This window comes from Sapajus apella, unplaced genomic scaffold (assembly GCF_009761245.1).
Source record: "Sapajus apella isolate SASKATOON/1434 unplaced genomic scaffold, GSC_monkey_1.0 scaffold2, whole genome shotgun sequence".
NCBI lineage: Eukaryota > Metazoa > Chordata > Mammalia > Primates > Cebidae > Sapajus > Sapajus apella.
The window spans coordinates 53320900-53341229 of NW_022436942.1; the positions used below are offsets into that span (position 1 = coordinate 53320900).

Genomic DNA, 20330 nt, shown 5'->3' on the forward strand with positions numbered 1-20330 from the left:
GGTGGGGCTCAATACAGACTTGATCATCTCAACCCCTCTCCATTCAACCAGTGCATTCAGAGGACAGGGGGCATGGGAGACTAAGAAGGAGGGGTGGGGTCCTATGCTAAGGACCAGAAGTGGCAGGAAGGCTGCCCTTCGAAGTTAGCTTGTGATGATTTGCAGGTATGGGAACATTAAGATGACTTAACTTTTTTAAAAATTATAATAAAATATACACTAACATTTAAACCATTTTTAAAAAGAGATGGGTCTCCCTATGTTGCTTTGAACTCCTGGGCTTAAGCAATCCCAGAGTAGCTGGGACTTACAGGTGCATGCCACTGCACCCAACTTATGTGAACCTTTTTAAAAATTATTATACTTTAAGTTCTGGGGTACATTGCAGATCTTGCAGGATTGTTACATAGGTACACACATCCCATGCTGGTTTGCTGTCTCCATACCCCGCCATCACCTACATTAGGTATTTCTCCCAATGTTATCTCTCCTCAAACTCCACATCCCCCGCTATCACTCCCCTAGCCCCTGACCTCCCAACAGACCCCAGTGTGCGATGTTCCCCTCCCTGTGTCCATGTGTTCTCACTGTTCAACACCCACTTATGAGTGAGAACATGCGGTGTTTGGTTTTCTGTTCTTGTGTTAGTTTGCTGAGATTGATGGTTTCCAGATTCCTCCATGTCCCTGCAAATGTCATGAACTCATCCTTTTTATGACTGCATAGTATTCCATGGTGTATATGTGCCACATTTTCTTTATCCAGCTTATCACTGATGGGCATTTGAGTTGGTTCCAGGTCTTTTCTATTGTAAACAGTGCCACAATGAATATATGTGTGCATGTGTCTTTATAATAGAATGATTTATAATCCTTGGGGTATATACTCAGTAATGGGATTGCTGGGTCAAATGGTATTTCTATTACTAGGTCCTTGAGGAATCATCACTCTGTTTTCCACAATGGTTGAACTAATTTATACTCTCACCAACAGTGTAAAAGTGTTCCTATTTCTCCGCATCCTCTCCAACATCTGTTGTCTCCAGATTTTTTAATGATTGCCATTGAAGTGGTGTGAGATGGTATCTCAATGTGGTTTTGATTTGCATTTCTCTAATGACCAGTGAAGATGAGCATTTTTTCATGTTTATTGGCCTCATAAATGTCTTCTTTTGAAAAGTGTCTGTTCATATCCTTCACTCACTTTTTGATAGGGTTGTTTTTTCTTGTAAATTTGTTTAAGTTCTTTGTAGATTCTGGATATTAGCCCTTTGTCAGCTGAGTAGCTTGCAAACATTTGTTCCCATTCTGTTGGTTGCCAGTCCACTCTAATGCTTGTTTCTTTTGCTGTGCAGAAGCTCTTAAGTTTAATTAGATCCTGTTTGTCTATTTTGGCTTTTGTTGCCATTGCTTTTGGTGTTTTAGTCATGAAGCCCTTGCCCATGCCTATGTCCTGAATGGTATTGCCTAGGTTTTCTTCTAGGGTTTTTAGGGTGCTAGGTCTTATGTCTAAATCTTTAATCCAACTGGAGTTAATTTTTACATAAGGTGTAAGGAGGGGGTCCAGTTTCAGCTTTCTACATGTGGCTAGCCAGTTTTCCCAACACCATTTATTAAACAGAGAATCCTTTCCCAATTGCTTGTTTTTGTCAGGTTTGTCAAAGATCAAATGGTTGTAGACGTGTGGCATTACTTCCAAGGCCTCTGTTCTGTTCCATTGATCTATATCTCTTTTGGTACCAGTACCATGCTGTTTTGATTACTGTAGCTTTGTGGTATAGTTTGAAGTCAGGTAGCGTGATGCCTCCAGCTTTGTTCTTTTTGCTTAGGATTGTCTTGGCCATGCAGTCTCTTTTTTGGTTCCATATGAAGTTTAAGGTGGTTCTTCGCCATTCTGTGAAGAAGGTCAATGGTAGCTTGATGGTGATAGCATTGAATCTATAAACTACTTTGGGCAGTATGACCATTTTCACGATATTGATTCTTCCGAACCATGAGCATGGAATATTTTTCCATCTGTTTGTATCCTCTCTTAATTCCTTGAGTAGTGGTTTGTAATTCTCCTTGAAGAGGTCCTTCACATCCTTTTTTAGTTGTATTCCTAGGTATTTTATTCTCTTTGTGGCAATTGTGAATGGAAGTTCGCTCATGATTTGGCTGTTTGTCTGTTATTGGTGTATAGGAATGCCTGTGATTTTTGCACATTGATTTTTGTATCCTGAGACTTTGCTGAAGTTGCTTATCATCTTAAGGAGATTTGGGGCTGAGACAATGGAGTCTTCTAAATATACAATCCCGCCATCTGCAAAAAGAGACAGCGTCACTTCCTCTTTTCCTAATTGAATACCATTTATTTCTTTTTATTGCCTGATTGCCCTGGCTAAAACTTCCAATACTATGTTGAATAGAAATGGAGAGAGGGGACCCTTGTCTAATGCCACTTTTCAAAGGGGATACTTCCAGTTTTTGCCCATTCAGTATGATATTGGCTGTGAGTTTGCTGTAAATAGCTTTTATTATTTTGATATACGTTCCATCAATACCTAGTTTATTGAGAGTTTTTAGCATAAAGGGCTGTTGAATTTTGTTGAAGGCATTTTCTGCATCTATTGAGTGAATCATGTGGTTTTCGTCTTTGGTTCTGTTTATGTGATGGATTACATTTATAGACTTGCGTATGTTGAACCAGCCTTGCATCCCTGGGATGAGCCAACTTGATTGTGATGGATAAGCTTTTTGATGTGCTGTTGCATTCGGTTTGCTAGTATTTTATTGAAGATTTCTGCATTGATGTTCATCATGGATATTGGCCTGAAATTTTCATTTTTAGTTGTGTCTGCCAGGTTTTGCTATCAGAATGATGTTGGTCTCATAAAATGAGTTAGGGAGGATTCCCTCTTTTTATATTGTTTGGAATCGTTTCAGAAGGAATTTTTTTTTTTTTTTTGACACAGAATCTCACTTTATTGTCCAGGCTGGAGTGCAGTGGTGCAATCTCGGCTCACTGCAACCTCTACCACCTGGGTTCAAGTGATTCTCCTGCCTCAGCCTCCCAAGTAACTGGGATTACAGACACCTGCACCGTGCTGAGCTAATTTTTGTATTTTTAGTAGAGCTGGGTTTTATCAGCTTGGCCAGGCTGCTCTTGAACTCTTGACCTTATGATCTACCCGCCTCAGTCTCCCAAAGTGCTGGGATTACAGGCATAAGCCACCATACCAGGCCATGTGCACCATTTTGAAGTGTCCCATTCAGTGGCATTATGCTGATGTACAGCCATCATCCCAAACTGAAACTCTGGACCCATTAAACAACAACTCTCTAGCCCATCTCCTCAGGCCCTAGCAATCACCACTTTTCATCTCTGTGCATTTTATTCCTCTGAGGTACCTTATATAAGTGAGATCACACAGTATCTGCCCTTTCAAAAACAATTTGCATTTAAATGTGTTTTCAACTGTAAACATTTACCAAGTATTGTCACTTCCTCCCCTGTGAGGCAGGCAGGGCAGAAACTATTAGTCTGGGTTTGGAGGCCCAGGGAGCTGAGGTTCAGGAAGGTTCAGAGATCTGTCCAAGCCTGTGGCACATGAGGTATCAGGCCTATCTGACACTCACACACTCCTCGAAGGCTGGGTCAGAATCTGAATGAATCTGGACAGGTGGAGGTCCATGACCACAACTCTCAGCCCACACCAGGCAACCTTCCTGTGCCCAAAGGCATGGTTTAAACACTTCACTGCAGATTGGCAATCAGAACAGGAATAATCAACGGAGTAGGATGAAGCTAAAGGAGATGGATTCAACCTAGGGACACTCAGCCAGAGGCCAGGATGTGTCTATCTATGGTTGGGTACAGACATGGCTGGAAAGTAGACCTTAGGTTTTTGTTTGTTTGTTTGTTTTTGAGGTGGAGTTTCACTCTTGTTGCACAGGCTGGAGTGCAACGGTGCAATCTCAGCTCACCGCAACCTCTGCCTCCCGGGTTCAAGTGATTCTCCTGCCTCAGCCTCCCGAGTAGCTAGGACTACAGGCATGTGCCACCACACCTGGCTAATTTTGTATTTTTAGTAGAGACGGGGTTTCTCCATATTGGTCAGGCTGGTCTTGAACTCCCATCCTCAGGTGATCCACCCGTCTCAGCCTCCCAAAGTGCTGGGATTACAGGTGTGAGCCACCATGCCTGGCTAAGACCTCAGTTTTTAATTACTGTTTATCTGTGATCATGAGTGAATGTTTGGCTAATCAGGGAGACGGCTCAGGAAGGTCAAAGTCATTGTCAGCATGAATGATTAATCTCCACACTTGTTTGGAGTCCACTGAAATAGGCAGCATATTGAGTCCCAGTGGAAGGTGCTGAATGATTCATCCTCTTACTGCCTGAGGCCCCAGCCCTTGCGTGGGCATTCTTCATACTGAGCATCATGGGAAAGATCGTGTTTTCCACACTCAGGTCAAAAGGTTTGCTCACTACTTTTTTTCCTGCATGATAATGGTTGACACTAATAACCTATTTGCAAACTGCCAAGAGACTTAGGGTTTCTTTCTTCATGTTTGTTTATTTTCTGGAATCAGAAACGGTTCAAACTGTGCATAATCCTCTAAATCAATGTGCTGCAGAAAGCTCTTAGTGAACCTGGAGAACATGAGTGGTACGCATTTTGTTCTCATTGATACTTACTAAAATAATGTATTAGGTGTTTAAGTTGTTGGATGAGACAAAGTTATCTGACTGGAATAAAACTTGGTTTTCCTCTGCTATCCTGCTTAGGAGAAAAGAGGGGCTCAACTGAGAATTGGGTTAGCTATAGAAATATAAGCCATCCTTTCTTTGCATGTAAGCGTAATGTGAATACATTTTCAGAATTGATAATTACTGAGTGCCTCCTACATGCTGGGTTCCCTCATTTCATCACCGCAACAGCCTTATGTAAGAAACACTATTATTTTCCCATTTATATGTTAGGAAACTCAGGCATAGACAGGTTAAGGTTGAGCAGCATTCCCAAGGTTCCAAAGGATCCTTACAGGAACTTGCAGACTACAAGAGCACAAATTCATAAAAAGGAGACACTTAATGATCCAGTGCGCTAAGTACAACAACAGAAATGTGTGCAGGGAGTTGGGGACCTAAAGACAGGCTAAATTCAGCCTGGGAAAGCTTTCTGGAGATTGTGTGCTGACTTATTTTTTAAAAGGTATTATTAATATACAACAAAATGCATAGATGTTAAGTACTCAGTTTCCCGTTTCAACAACTGCATACGTTTGTGTAGCGCCATCAAAAACAAGGTTTGAAACACTTCCATCACCCCCAGAAAGTTCCAGCATGTCCCTTTCCTGTCAATTCCTCCCCCTTCTCCAATTTCTGAATTCTTTCATGACAGGTTAGTTTTGTGTATTCTTGGACTTCATAAAAACAGAATATTCCGATGTACACTTTTGTCCTGGCTTCTTTCACTGAGTTAAGCCTTAAGAAATAATCCGTTAGCTGGGCAAAGGACCAGTATAAAGCAGACGGAGGAGGTGAGAGGCAGCCTGGAGCCGGGTACTGAGTGGGAGGTAATGGGGTGGGAAGGAAGACATGGGGAGGAACTGAGGGCCCTGGGTTTTAATTTAAGAGGGCTTGGATTTTATGCCATGGGTGAAGGGGAGCTAATGAAGGCTTAAAGCACCTACAGATGCAACACTTTGCACTTACGTTTCAAATTCAGTGGTCTTAGGACAAGGTTATTAGTAATCCCCATTTTGGGGGAGTCGTTTTATTTTTTTTATTAGTAAACAACAACATTGTCATGTTTTCTTGAATATTAACAATTTGAAATATTTAACTCGTTCATGAAAATTAATCTGGGAAAAAACCTCAAAGAGGCTAATTTCCAGCCATGAAGTAAAAAAAAAAAAAAAAAAAAAAAAAAAAAAAAGCAGAGCCCCAGTTGAACTTTAGATTTAAATTCATCTGAATTTTATCCCCAAGACTCCAAATTTGGCCCTCCCAGATGCACTAAGACTACACCTAGATACAACATCCTTTGTTAATGGTGGAAAATAAACAGCTTCACAGGAAACAGATCTTCATCACACAATAATTTATAGACTTGTTAATGATCTCCATTTTTAAGTAAAACTTCCTAACTGGCAAAATCAGGATTCAAACCCAGACTGACTCCAAACATCCTGCTTTTCCACCCAGAGAAAGCTTTGAAAATAAGGAGAGAAAAGCCAGCATAAGCTATGAAGAACTGCCTGAGAAAGACAACAAGGAGGCTGCAGAGGATGAAGTTACTCTGCATATGGCAATGGAACTGAACAGGCTGACCGCAGGGGAGGCAGAAGGCAAGAATCCTGGCGAATCCAGGGTGAGCAGGAGCCAGGCAGTTTCTGGCGCTCCAGCTTCTCTTAAGGCGCTGCTAATGACTCCCCTGAACAAGAGCGTGACAGGGTTGGCTTGCTCAGGTGGAACAAACTTAGAGATGCAGCCCTGTCTTATTTTCCTGGATTCTCTTAGCAAGCAACTTCAAACCTGTTTGTATGCCGCCCTTACGTTGCGTTTAGCCAACTCTCCACTGACCAAGTATGCTCTACAACCTTGCAGGTAAGTTAAAAAGAATCTCTAGGATTACTAAAAACTATATTGAACTCATATTTACTAAAGATTTTTAAACTGATTTATCTGGCCAGGAGCTGGTGGCTCACGCCTGTAATCCCAGCGCTTTGGAAGGCTGAGAGGGGCGGATCACAAGGTCAAGAGATTGAGACCATCCTGGCCAACACGGTGAAACCCCATCTCTACTAAAAATACAAAAATTAGCCAGGCATGATGGCAGGTGACTACAGTCCCAGTTACTCGGGAGGCTGAGGCAGGAGAATAGCTTGAACCCAGGACGTGGAGGTTGCAGTGAGCCGAGATCACACCACCCAACTCCAGCCAGAGCAAGACTCCATCTCAAAAACAAAACAAAACAAAACAAAACAAAACACACAAAAAACCTGCTTTTTCTTTTTATCCTTCCCACTGTATTTCTTCAAGGCATTTCTTCTACAATGAACCAAAGGTAACATTGAGAGTCAGCTTCTAGAAAACATCTTTAGAATTACGCTTTCTCTTACTCCAAACTTAAAAGCTGCTCCAAAATGTGATTTAAAAAAGTAACAGTAAGGAAAAGGAGGACTAATCACATTTTTAGATTAAAAACTTGAAAAAAAAATTGGCTCAGCTGTGTCACACAATTTAATGACATTCTGGAGACGAGGCCCAAGAGCTTCAGAGCAAAGCAGTCTGGTAACAAAACATGCAGAAAACAGAGCCGAAGAAAGTCTGGGCCATGCAAAAACCTGTTGAGCTTTCCCGACCTTATTTAACCATAATACCCATTTTCCAGGAAAAATGTTAGCATTCTACGCCTTCAGAGATGGTTTGGGAGAGGTCCCAATTGTTTTCTTGTGCCTGGAAAGCTTCCCTGTCTTGTCTTTCTGCACTCCTCTTCCTAGTTAGCACCTATTTCTTTTTCTTTCTTTCTTTCTTTCTATTTTTTCTGAGACAGAGTCTTGCTCTGTCGTGCAGTGGCGTGATCTCAGTTCACTGCAACCTCCGCCTCCTGGGTTCAAGCGATTCTCCTGCCTCAGCCTCCCGAGTAGCTGGGACTATAGGCATGCGCCACCACGCCCAGCTAATTTTTCACATTTTTAGTAGAGAAGGGGTTTCACCATGTTACCCAGGATGGTCTCAATTCCCGACCTTGTGATCCGCCTGCCTCGGCCTCCCAGAATGCTGAGATTACAGACGTGAGCCACTGTGCCAGGTCTATTTCTTTTACAGTATCTGCTTGGAATGACTTCCTTATGAAGACCTTCCTAGAAACACACCCCTCCTGAGACCCCACCCCCAAAGGCCAGATTAGTACCCCTTCTCCGTTTCCAAGGCTACACATCACAGCAGGGACCCCTCGATGTTGTAACTGCTTGTTTACTCATCAGCCTCCTGAGCCTACGTGAACTTCTTAAAGTCAGGGATGATGCCTTGTTCACCGTTATATTCCTAGTACCTAAAACAGTGCCTGACAATAAATGTTCAATAACCAACTAACAAGTGACTGACTGACTGAGCATCCAATGAACTGTCAACCTAAATAACACACAAAGAGGGAGGCTCTTTCAAAGAAAATAATACTTATTTGGGAGTTGCACTGCAATGGGAATATGCATGGATATATTCAGGAAAGTCAAAGGAAGACAAGGGTTTTTAAAGGAAAAATGAGGAAGATTCCATAATTTTTTTTTTGAGACAATTGGCTACAAGGATCATTAACAAAGGTGGCATCAGTCCAAGGCTGGACCGGCAGTTGCTGGGCAGATGTCCTCACAGAAGCACTTTTTGTATGTGTCAAGTTGCAAGGGACTTGGTTGTGTTTTTGCAGTCTTCTGTGACAGTTCTCATGCATGAGAAGCCTTCATTCATGGCCTTCCCTGGCTCCATTTTTCAGAGTTTTGACATAAATGACTCCATTTTGATTCTGACAGTTTCACAGCAAATATACCTTAGGTGTCAGTAGTCTAAATGGCAGAAGACATTTATCATCTGTCAGGGAATGCCAAGCACAACACAGAAGGAAAAGGAGGAAGTTAGGATGTGGTTGGTTAGGAGTATTTAAAAGGCCATGCTCAATTTGGAATGGGTCCCAAAGTAAAGAAATGGTATTTTTTTAAAAAAAGAAAAAGTATAGCAGGATTTTTTTTACTGGGAACTGGGACACCTGGGCCCTGGCCAAGCTCTGCCTCTCACTGGATATGGGACTTGGGACAAGTTCCTTCTCACTTGATTCTCAATTATGTGTGAAATAGAAAGGTGAGCAAAATAAAAATTTTAAATATCTTTTTGTATGTCTTGAGGTAACATTTAATAAAACCATCTTTCATTGTTTTTTAAAATAAAAGTGACGTGCTCGTGCTATGGGTTGAATGTGTGCCTCAAAAATTCCTTTTGCCATGTATTGGCAACTTAATGCCTCTGCCCTGGTGAATGGATTAATGGCAGCTCTGACTTCAAGAATGAATTAATGTTGCTATCAAGGGAGTGGGTTTGTTACTGTGAGAGTGAATGTGTTATCAGTGTGGGCTTTCTCTGGCTCTCTTGCTGTTGCCCATGTTACGACACAACAGGAAGGCCCTCACCAGACGCCAGTGCCATGTTGTTGGACTTCCCAGACGGCAAAACGGTGAGCTAAATATACTTCATTATTTCTTTATAAATTACCCAGTCTGTGCTACAGCAACAAAAAACAAAAATAGCTCACTCTATAGAATTTTTTTTAAGTAAAGGAGAAATAATCCTATAATCTCACTCATAATTCCATCACCCAGAGCTTCAGGGATTTTAAGGAGGTCAATAGGGAGTTAGAGAGTCATTTTAACTCTGTATTATATAAAACACTGAAAATAAAAAACAAGAAAATGGATAATCAGGAATAAAATTTTAGAGTATTTCCTTCTAGTTTTAAAAAATTCGCATAATTACCCATTTGTACTTTATATACTTTAATGGGATCACAAACTACATTCTTCACTTAACACTGGATGGCAGACCCTGAGGGTCAGCTGACTCAACACTCGTGTCCAACCCTCATCTCCCTTGCCTGCCTATGCTCTACAGTTGTGAAAAGCTATATACTAACTTTATTAACATCCCTTGCAACCAGCTGTGGCCATGTGACATGGCTTTAGCTGATAAGATATGAAGACATGTCAGCTAGGCAGCTCTCAAAACAAGTTTTTGCTTTCCTGAGAAAAGGGAGAGAAGCCGAAGTTGCCACCGCCTACCTCCCTCTCTACTTTGGCAGTGAACTGGACGTTGGTAGCTGCAGCAGGCCCCTCGTGACCATGAGGTGTCAAGCATTAGAAATTTCATGGGAATGGCAGAGATGCTGGTCCTGATGTTGCTGAACCAACTGAACCAACCCCAGAAGCTGCCTACGTTAGTCTTCCTGTTATAGGAGAAAAATAAATCCCTATTTATATCAGCCAATGAATTTTTTTTTTTACTAGCTGTAGCCAAATGTATTCCTGACATAAAATGTAAACAGCTTTCCAGTCCATTAAGTTTACAATATCATTTTAAATGGCTACAGAGTACTCTATCAAAGCGATGTACCACAATTCATTTAACCAGTTTTCTACTGTTCAACTTTTACATCACTTTCCATTTAACTGTTATATACACTGGTAAAAGATTCCTGTAGACAAATCTTTGCAATTATTGTCCATGATTGTTTTCTTAGAATAAACTCCTAGAGATGGAATTTCTTGATCAAAGGGCATGTATATTTTTTAAGGCCAATACCAACTTGTACTCTTCTCATTCTCTCCCTCATACAAGGAATGCCATTTTATAAAAATTAACGAGCAGATGAGCCAAAAACAATACCTCATTACTACATAATTTCTAAGGTTCCTTTTATAACTAAACATCTCTGATCCAACTTGTGAAAAATAGTAGAAGATTTGGATGTGGGTTTTAACTGGCTTTCGGCTGACTTCAGATTCTTTTCCAAAGCAAAGAAAGCATGGCTTGGCAGTGTGTTACAACTCTAATTCAAACAAATCTTCCCATTATTATCAGCCTGGTCTCATTTCAGCAGCACGGGGCTTCTCAACCAAAAGTCAATACAGAACATCTGTGTGGGCTGGGAGGGGAGCTACAAATGACTGGAAAATGGAACCCAGAGAGACAGATTTCTGGGAAGAAACAAATTTTAAAATGAATAAGGAGAGAAGGGAGTAAAGAAAAGGAAGAAAGGGCCGGGCACAGTGGCTCACGCCTGTAATCTCAGCACTTTGGGAGGCTGAGGCAGACAGATCACCTGTGATTGGGAGTTCAAGATCAGCTTGACCAACATGGAGAAATCCCGTCTCTACTAAAAATACAAAATTAGCCAAGCGTGATGGTGCATGCCTATAATCCCAGCTACTCGGGAGACTGAGGCAGAAGAATTGCTTGAAACTGGGAGACAGAGGTTGCTGTGAGCCGAGTTCACGCCACTGCACTCCAGCCTGGGTAATAAGAGCGAAACTCCGTCTCAAAAAGGAAAAAAAGAAAGAAAAGGAAGAAAGCCACCAGAATCAAGGTCCACACACTCACCTTTCCTGCACTCGCATTCTGGTTTCCACCTTGCCACGGTTGCTTCCTGGCTCTGCGGTTGTGAGTGGAAAGCTGTCCCTCTAGGCACAGCAGCTCCATCTTTCTCATCCTTTGTGAATCAGCCCAAATAGCACGTCTTCAGAGGGCTTTCCTCCAATCACCTGACCTAAAGTAGCTTTCACGGCTTCCCTGACCTTCATCTCATCCTGTGTGATTTTCTTCACGGCACTGAAATGGTCTTGCTCACTGACAAGGGTCCATGTGGATCGTCAGGCTCACCCAGTGGAACGTACCCTCAACCTGAGCAGAAACCTCACTGCTGTATCCTCAGCATCTAGAACAGTGCTTGGTCCACACTGAATGCACGGACTGACAATTTCCTAATCTCTAACCACACACACACTCAGAGATTATCATGGCAAGCAAAGGATGAACTAACTGCCCCGGGGGCTTGGGAAGTCTGCAGCTCTTGAAATCACACTTCAGAGAGTGGTAGAGAGTCCAGAGTCCCTAGGCAACTGTCACCTCTCCTTCCCTGGCTCATCAACTCCCACTCCACTGAGGTCAAGGGTCCAGTGGAGGGAGGGCCCAGCGTCTGAGGCTGGCTGTCTCCAAAGGGATGAGAGGGGTTACTGTCACACGGGGCTCCGCACACTTATTTCTGGTATTTTGTTCTTATCAGTCTGATGATATTTTAATTTTTTTCTTATGATGATTTTCAAGCAAACAAGGTAAAGGGAATGGTACAATGAACTCATGTGTCCATCACCCTTCTTATTTCATCTCTTCTCTTAACACCATGTATGTGTATTGGAGCATTTTAAAGCAAAAATCAGACATGTTGACAAAATGTTTAACTGTTCCTGCGTGCCGAGACTGCCTTCAGAACCCTGGAATTGCACAGTACACATGCTGAGAACAGTAACAGGTTAAGGCTGCTTGCTGAGGCCCAATCTAATGGCAGCTTGCCCCTTTCTTCTCATTGACCTGCACAAAAAGGAAGATTTCCAACTAACTGCTTAAAAACACATTCAGAGCAAACAAAGCCTTTGATCCCTGTGCAACGCTAAGAAGACACCAGGCAATTTTGCAAAAGCACCAGACTCTAAACAGTAATAAGCCAGGTCAAACGGACATGTCTGCCTGACACACAGTTGTTTTGCTTGTCACTTCTACGGTTACTTAATTTCCCTGCTTACTGCCTTCTAGATCCTGGAAGGTGCCATGTTCACCAACTGGTACTGTCTTTTCCTTCTCTTCACATGAACACAAGTATTAATTAGAGGTGTCTCTGAGAACAAGTGAGGAGGAAGTGTTTTTATGTAGTCATGGAGTGATGGGTCTCAGGGGAGTCAGAGTGGCTGGGCTCTCTGAAAGATGACCCAGTCAGCAATGGACACACAGACACAACTGATCCTTGCTGGATCAAGCACAGTGCCTTCAACGGGGCAAGCTTGAAACGAACTAAGGAATTAATGAATCATATGTGTTCATCGGAACTCAAGAGGCTGGGGGCTCAACACTGGATCCTGACCTCCCAGGCAATGCACTGTAAACAACAAGCAACTAAAGTAAAACTTACAAAATAAGACCCTAAAATACATTTTAGAATCTATCACCTTACCACAAGAGTTACTTTGCTTCTTCCACATAAGCCTGTCATTGGAGGATGAGTTTTTACACAGCTGCAATTGATATGCAGGCAGTTCTTCCTCACTTAACTCAGCAAACACAGGCCTGTGTTGTTAGTCTTCCTCAGAATTATTTTAAATGGCTGCACGTTTGCAGGTGTGCCAACATAGCCAAACTTAAGTCACTTGTCTGCTCTATTCCTTTCCTTTTTTTTTTTTTTTCTTTGAGATGGAGTCTTGCTCTGTCACTCAGGCTGGAATGCAGTGGCATGATCTCAGCTCACTACAACCTCCACCTCCCAGGTTAGCAATTCTCCTGTCTCAGCCTCCCGAGTAGCTGGGACTACAGGTGCCCACCACCATACCCAGCTAATTTTTGTATTTTTAGTAGAGACGGGGTTTCACCATGTTGCCCAGGCTGGTCTCGAATTCCTGACCTGAGGTGATCCACCCGCCTTCGCCTCCCAAAGTGCTGGGATTCCAGGCGCGAGCCACACTGCCCAGCTTACTTTCCTTTATCTTTTCTCACTCATCTCCTATTTTTAGGGGTTAAAAGAAACTTCCCCTTGGCCTCATCTCACACTCCCTCTTGCTGCGGGGCCCCTGAGGCATCAGTACATGCTGTTCCTTCTACATGTACCACTCTCAAAGACCACTCATTTGCCTGGCCTATTTCTACCTATGTTTCAGGGATCAGATTATGTGTCATTACCCCAGGAAGCCTGCCCTGACCCTCGGAGATGCCTTACCATCCTATACTTCAAGGGTGATGGAGCTCATCACAGTCAGTAATTGCTTTTCTTAGGATCTGTTTGTTCCACCAGACTGTGAGTGGAACCTATTTTTGTGAACCTTATTAGCTAGGTGATCATGGGGAGCCTCAGTTTCCTCACTTGTAAAAGAGGATAGTCATGCACCCTTGCCCACCCACCAACAAGGATGTTAAGGAGATCACACCAGGCGGTACTGTCAAGATTCCCTGTAAAGCATAAAGATAATTAGTACAAATTATATATCTGCCACCTAATCCTAAGGACCAAAGGGCAGTCACATCATCTTAGCCCTTTGAGGCTCACAGAGTCGAACAAATGATAGCTAACATTTGTGAATACTCAGGGACACTGTACTAGACAGTTTACATGCACTTCTCATTTTATCCTCATTACAAATGAATGGGATGGAATCTAGTGTTATTCTTGCTTGCCAGAGGCTCAGGTGACTAAATAGATTTCCCAAGGCTACGTTGTTTTAGAAAATGCTGCTGAGCACCTGGTGCAAGGCTCTTCCCACAAAAAAAAAAAAAAGGCCCATACATACATCCACACAAAGTAGTGCGTACAAATGTCCAAGTTCATAAACTCCCTGAAGCCAAACTTCTCTTGACCCCTATTCTAGGCCTTGCATGCAGTAAAGTGAATTCTGCAGAGAAGCTGAAAGATTTATACACCCCACAGGGCTGGGAGATTATGGGAGTAAACTGTGTCAGCGAAAATTCTGGAGAAAACCTTGTAGCCTAGGAACGAGTTGTAAATCTTGAGGTCTCACTAGACACAGTTTCCCTGGCAACTTAAGTCACTAGGCTGACTGAAGACTCTTGGCCACATGGCATGATTCAAGCCACATGGCATGAATCCTGCACTCTGATAAGCCAGGTGCTGGGAGAAGCTGGTAGCACTGCCAAACTACAGCCACCATCACCAACAGCCAGACACTTACCGGTATAAACAGTTGCCAAAGATACACACTGCTTGATGTACTTCATAATCCAGAGAAACAACAGCTAAAAGGAACATAAGGGGCCTAAAGGAGTCAAAGTGGGAGCAGAAATTGAAGTTGGTCAAACCATCTGGCCTGAGACTCACCTAATCGCAGAGTGGCTTTGGATGAAGTGAGGCATCACTGTGAGCGTGAAAAGTGTGTCTCACACTGAGCAGAGTAAGAGCCAATACTTGGGTCAGAAGGAATGGCGCAACACCACCCTCTGCAGAAGATTCCGTGGGATTGTACCACGAGACAAATAGGCGATGAAAACGTGAAACACTAATGGGTGAGCCAGGCTGCATTTTTCATTGTGGCACTGTGTGGGCAAAGCCTCGGAGACCACCTGGGAATGGGATGAGATGAGCCAAAGTGGTTTCCATGGAGAATGCTCCCAAAATCAAGAAACAAAGGCTTGGGGAGTGTGTGGTGTCCAGAAAAACTGCCTGTTGAACAGTGCAACCTGTGACGGTCCCCACACAATGTCGGTCCCCACACAATGACGGAAGCCAGCAACTCTCCAGATCCCGTAGAAGAGGAGAAATGCGATGCAGCTGAAGGGACTGGTTGGGTGAGGGAAAGAGCGTACAGAGAGAACTCCCCACTCCTGAGAACTGTCAAGCTTAGAGCTAGGCTCTCAAGGGGACACACACGTGAATGGTGCCACAGCAGCCCCTACATGTCAGGGAGGCAAGCATTTTGGTGGAAACAAAGTTTATTTTGTTTTCTAAACAAAAGAGGCCATAAGGGTCCTCTCTCAAACATATTTTGGATGGTCCACAAGTTAAACTACTATCAGTGCAAAACAGGAGAAAATTATGGGTCCGCAGTCCTTTAGCTGCAATTCTGAAATCCAAAACGTTCTAAAAACAGAAATTCTTTTTTCCTTCTAATCATTTAGAAGCAAAAATCTGACCTGAAATGACATGAAGTTATTATAATCTTTACTTATCCCCATCTCATATGAATAATCATGTCTTACTGAAGACACATTAACATGTCTCATTGCAAAGTGCTAACCCCAAGTCCCACTGGAGGCATTATATAACATAAAGTATAATAAGCAAAGAGTTTCCTCGAAAACTTGGGGTAGGCAGAATTGTGGACACACATCTCCTTTTCCATAGGTCAGTAAAAACAAAAGAAATGTTTGACCACCTGGAACAGAATGAATTTTTTTTGAAAAAGGAAGGCCAGGCGTGGTGGCTCATGCTTGTAATTCCAACACTTTGGGAGGTCAATGCAGGCGGATCACAAGGTCAGGAGTTTGAGACCAGTCTGGCCCACAAGGTGAAACCCTGTCTCTATTAAAAATATAAAAATTAGCCAGGCATAGTGGCACACTTCTGTAGTCCCAGCTACTAGGGAGGCTGAGGCAGGAGAATTGCTTGAACCAGGGAGGCAGAGGTTGCAGTGAGCCGAGATGGCACCACTGCACTCCAGTCTGGGACAGAGCAAGACTCTGTCTTGGAAAAAATAAAATTAATAAAAATAAAAAAGAAACCTACCAGATCTCTTTAGCCTCCAGGTGGGAAGATGGCTTTGGGGAAATCTATGATATACATGTCCTCATGGGGTCCATGAACTAGACTATTCTTATGTTTCTAATTCTAAATTATAATTTACCTATTGTGTTTAGTTCTATTAAACGCTGCCTCTGCACCCAGATAAATCCAAAGCAACTCCAGACTTTTCATTCGTGGAGTGAATCTGGAAGCCTTTCTACTGTGATGGTCAATGAATTTCATTGCTAATACAGTCATCGGCTCCCCCTCCAGGAGAATGTGAACTGGTAAACTTGATCTCTTTCATCTCTACAGATGTACAATTTTGGAGGGGAGAATAAAACAAAGTTAAGTGAAGATGATACGTTTTCTTGGAGATTTGAATAGTGTTTTCAATGAACAGGAGAAAAGACTCTAAGATTTCTCATCAAATGATCTACTTTTCTTGTTCCATAATAGAAGGCCCATTCAGCAGGTTAAAGGATAAGAAAGGAAGATTTAAAAGGGAATACACAACGGAATACTACTCAGCCATAAAAAGGAATAAATTAATGGCAGTTGCAGCAACCTGGATGGGATTGGAGACTAATATTCTAAGTGACGTAATTCAGGAATGGAAAACCAAATATTGGATGTTCTCACTCAGAAGTGGGAGCTAAGCTATGAGGATGCAAAGGCATAAGAAAGACACAATAGACTTTGAGGACTCAGGAGGAAAGGGTGGGAAGGATGTGAGGGTAAAAGACTACAAATTGGATGCAGTATATACTGCTTGGGTGATGGATTAATCCCCACTAAAGAACTTACTCATGTAACCAAAACCACCAGTTCCCCAATAACCTATGGAAATATAAAATTAAAAAAAATAAAAATAAAAGGAAGTACAGATGGTTTTTAGCCAAAAAAGCCTGGATTCAAAGCCAGGCAATACCATTAATAGATGTGTAACCTTGGAAAGTTTACTTCACTGTGGCTGAATCTCATCTCCAACCTAGAGAAAAACAATATTTTCGTCATAGGGTTTTTATGGGGATTAAATGACATGTAAAACATCTAATACACGGTGGTACTCAATCTGTGGTAGCTATTGTTGTGGGTGTTGCTAGATTTGGGAGGTGAACAGTGAATGGCTTCACTTCTGATTTCACCAGATTGCCTGGCTCAGCAAATGCGGGAGTTATTGACTTCATGAGCACAGAGCCAGTGGATAATAAACACACATAGCAACAAATCACATCGATAAACCAATCTACCTCAGCTAATAACTGCTTTCCAGGCTCCTGCATTTGCTTTGTTAGAGGAACTAAGCAGTCCCTAATGGCTATGGAACCAAATCATTTAGAAGATGGTAAATTTTATCAGCATTAGAGTTTCTGTTCAGGGCAGTGTGGGAGGCTGTGCAAAGCCACCTCTTTTTAAAGAAAGCTAAGCAAAAATAATCCATAAATCACGTGAGTACCTATTACAGGTGCTTATGTCACTTAGCATATTTTCTAAGGAGAGGCTTATTTCCCATTCATTGAAGTGACATTTACTGAGCATGTCCAAGGTACCAGCTACCATATTAAGTGCTAGGGCACAAAAATAATAAAAAGACATAGGTTGGGCACAGTGGCTCACACCTGTAAGCCCAGCACTTTGGGAGGCCAAGGTGTAAGGATGGCTTGAGCCCAGGAGTTCGAGACCAGCCTTGGCAACAGAGCAAGACCTTGTCTCTACAAAAAAAAAATTTTTTTTAATTTAGCTGGGCATAGTGGTGCATGCCCGTAGTCCCGGCTGCACAGGAGGCTGAGATGGGAGGATCTCTGGAGCCCCAAAGTTGGAGGCTGCAGTGAACCGTGATTGTACCACTGCATGCCAGCCTGGGCTACAGTGAGACCCTGTCTCTTAAAAAAAAAAGTAGAAAAACAAAAGACATGAGCCCTTCCCACCAGGAACTCAGGCCTGTGGGTGAGACAGATGTATATATGTGTTTTTTAATGGTCTATGCTGGAAGTGCTAATGAGAGAGGGGTACACAGGGTGACAGAGAGGGCGACTACCCAAAATAGACACTTCCGGAAAGTAAGGTAGTTTCACCATGCTGGAATTATACACAGTGAACATGTGTTACTTTTGAAATCAGGAACAAAAAATGTAAAAGGAGAAACAAAGAACTCAAAGTCTAGTGGTGGAAACATTATATAATAAATATTCAAATAGTGGGATGAGTACCAAAATTCAGGAAGATCAGAGTGTTTTGAAGGGAGTATTCTTCCTTTAGAAGAAAGGAAGGGCTTCCATACTGCCTAGGGGGAAAGGCGACAAGGCAGGTTTCCCTGAGAAGGTGACACTCAGCTGAGACCTGGAGACTGACGGGTTTGCCAGCAGGAGTGTAAGTGCAGTTTCTCTAGAGGGCAAACCAGCAATATTTCTCAGAATTTCAAATGTGCACACTCCTTGAGCCAGATGTTCCTCTTCTGGCATTTCAGCTGAGAAGAATGCTAGAAAACACACCAAAAGATCTTCGTAAAAATAAGTTTATCGCGTCACTGTATGTAATAAGAAAACACTGGAAATAAATGTGCGGCAATAGGACATTGTTTAAATAACTTATAGCCATATGCTAGAACAATAGAGCCATGAAAAAATATATCATTTATATATAGCCTATTAAGTTTTAAAAGGTAAGTTAGAGAATAGTATATCCTTGTTTTTATATAAATAATTTTACATATTTTTTACACATGAAAGTGTTTGCATATAAATAGAAAAAGCCTGAGAAGATAAACAACAAATGATTAGCACTTAAGGGATATTAGAGCTGGTAGGGTAGGGGTGGGGAAAAGCAATTTCATTTTCTTATTTACTCTATATTCACATTTTTTACAATGAGAATATACTCCTTTTATATTTAAAAAATAATCTTTTTTGGCCAGGCACGGTGGCTCATGCCTGTAATCCCAGCACTTTGGGATCATGAGGTCAGGAGTCCGAGACCAGCCTGGCCAACATGGTGAAACCCTGTCTCTGCTAAAAATACAAAAATTAGCTGGGTGTGGTGGCTTACGCCTGTAATCCCAGCACTTTGGGAGGCCCAGGCAGGTGGATCATCTGATGTCAGGAGTTCAAGACCAGCCTGGCCAACATGGTGAAACTCCATCTCTACTAAAAATACAAAAACTTATCCAGGCATGATGGTGGGTGCCTGTAATCCCAACTCCTTGGAAGGCTGAGGCAGGAGATTCATTTGAACCCAGGAGGCAGAGGTTGCAGTGAGCCAAGATCACGCCATTGCACTCCAGCCTGGGTGGCAGAGGGAGATTTTGACTCAAATAATAATAACAATAATAATAATTTTTAAAAGAGTTTACTAACTGGAAAGTTATGGGTACAAAAGGACAGAGGTTTTAGAGAAGGCATCTGTTCAAAACAGCTTAGTACTGCTGTAATACAGGAGTCACATGAGTCCAAGAGACAGGGTTGAAGGAAGACTTTGAAGAAGAAACAAATGTGGGGTGTTTCAACTTGGAGGGAAGGGAGAAGAGTTGAGGGGCATGCGAGCAAACAGTAAAAGTACAACCATAGCTGAAGGATGGTGTTCAGAGACACAGGACACAGCAGAGAAGGGGATTCCAGGGATCCTCAAGAGTGGGAAGCAGCTGTCGCATTCTGAAGAGAACGTATCTGAAGAGAAGTGCATTCTTTTAAAGGAGAGCATCTGTGAAAAACCGAATTTTCACTAAATATCTGCTCTAACTTGCTTACTTTGGCCAAACAGAAAGTTGGAGGGATAGAGAGCTTTCTTTTTTTTTTCCTGAGCAGAACACCAGGGAACACAAAGAATATTTTATTGACAAACAAGCTAGATGAAATGATTAAAGTGTCCATTACAAATACCAGTGGCACAATGGAAAAGGGCTTTTTTAAAAAAAAAAATTATTTCCACAGGTTTTTGGGGAACAGGTGGTATTTGGTTACATGAATAAGTTCCTTAGTGGTGATTCGTGAGATTTTGGTGCACCCATCACCAGAACAGTATATACTGGACCCAGTTTGAAGTCTTTTATTCTTCACCCCCTTCCCACCCTTTCCTTTCCCCCGAGTCCCCAAACTCCAGTGTCATTCTTATGCCTTTGTATCTTCATAGCTTATGAGTGAGAACATACACTGTTTGATTTTCCATTCCTGAGTTACTTCACTTAGAATAATGGTCTCCAATCTCAGCCAGGTTGCTGTGAATGCCGTTAATTCATTCCTTTCATGGCTGAAAGTATTCCATCATATATATATATATGTATTTTATATATATATATGTATAATAT

At 42.2% G+C, this 20330-nt stretch overlaps 1 protein-coding gene and 1 long non-coding RNA gene across 4 annotated transcripts in view; both read right to left on the reverse strand.

Annotated features, from left to right (window-relative positions):
• Positions 1-20330, reverse strand: part of TMCC3 (transmembrane and coiled-coil domain family 3) — a 373454-nt gene that overhangs the window by 238262 nt on the left and 114862 nt on the right. The window lies entirely within an intron of this gene.
• On the reverse strand, positions 8271-15742 carry LOC116564810. Its single transcript, XR_004275108.1, has 2 exons — positions 13658-15742; positions 8271-8577 (listed from the first exon to the last, which is right to left on the reverse strand). It is a non-coding gene; the product is annotated as an uncharacterized LOC116564810 (long non-coding RNA).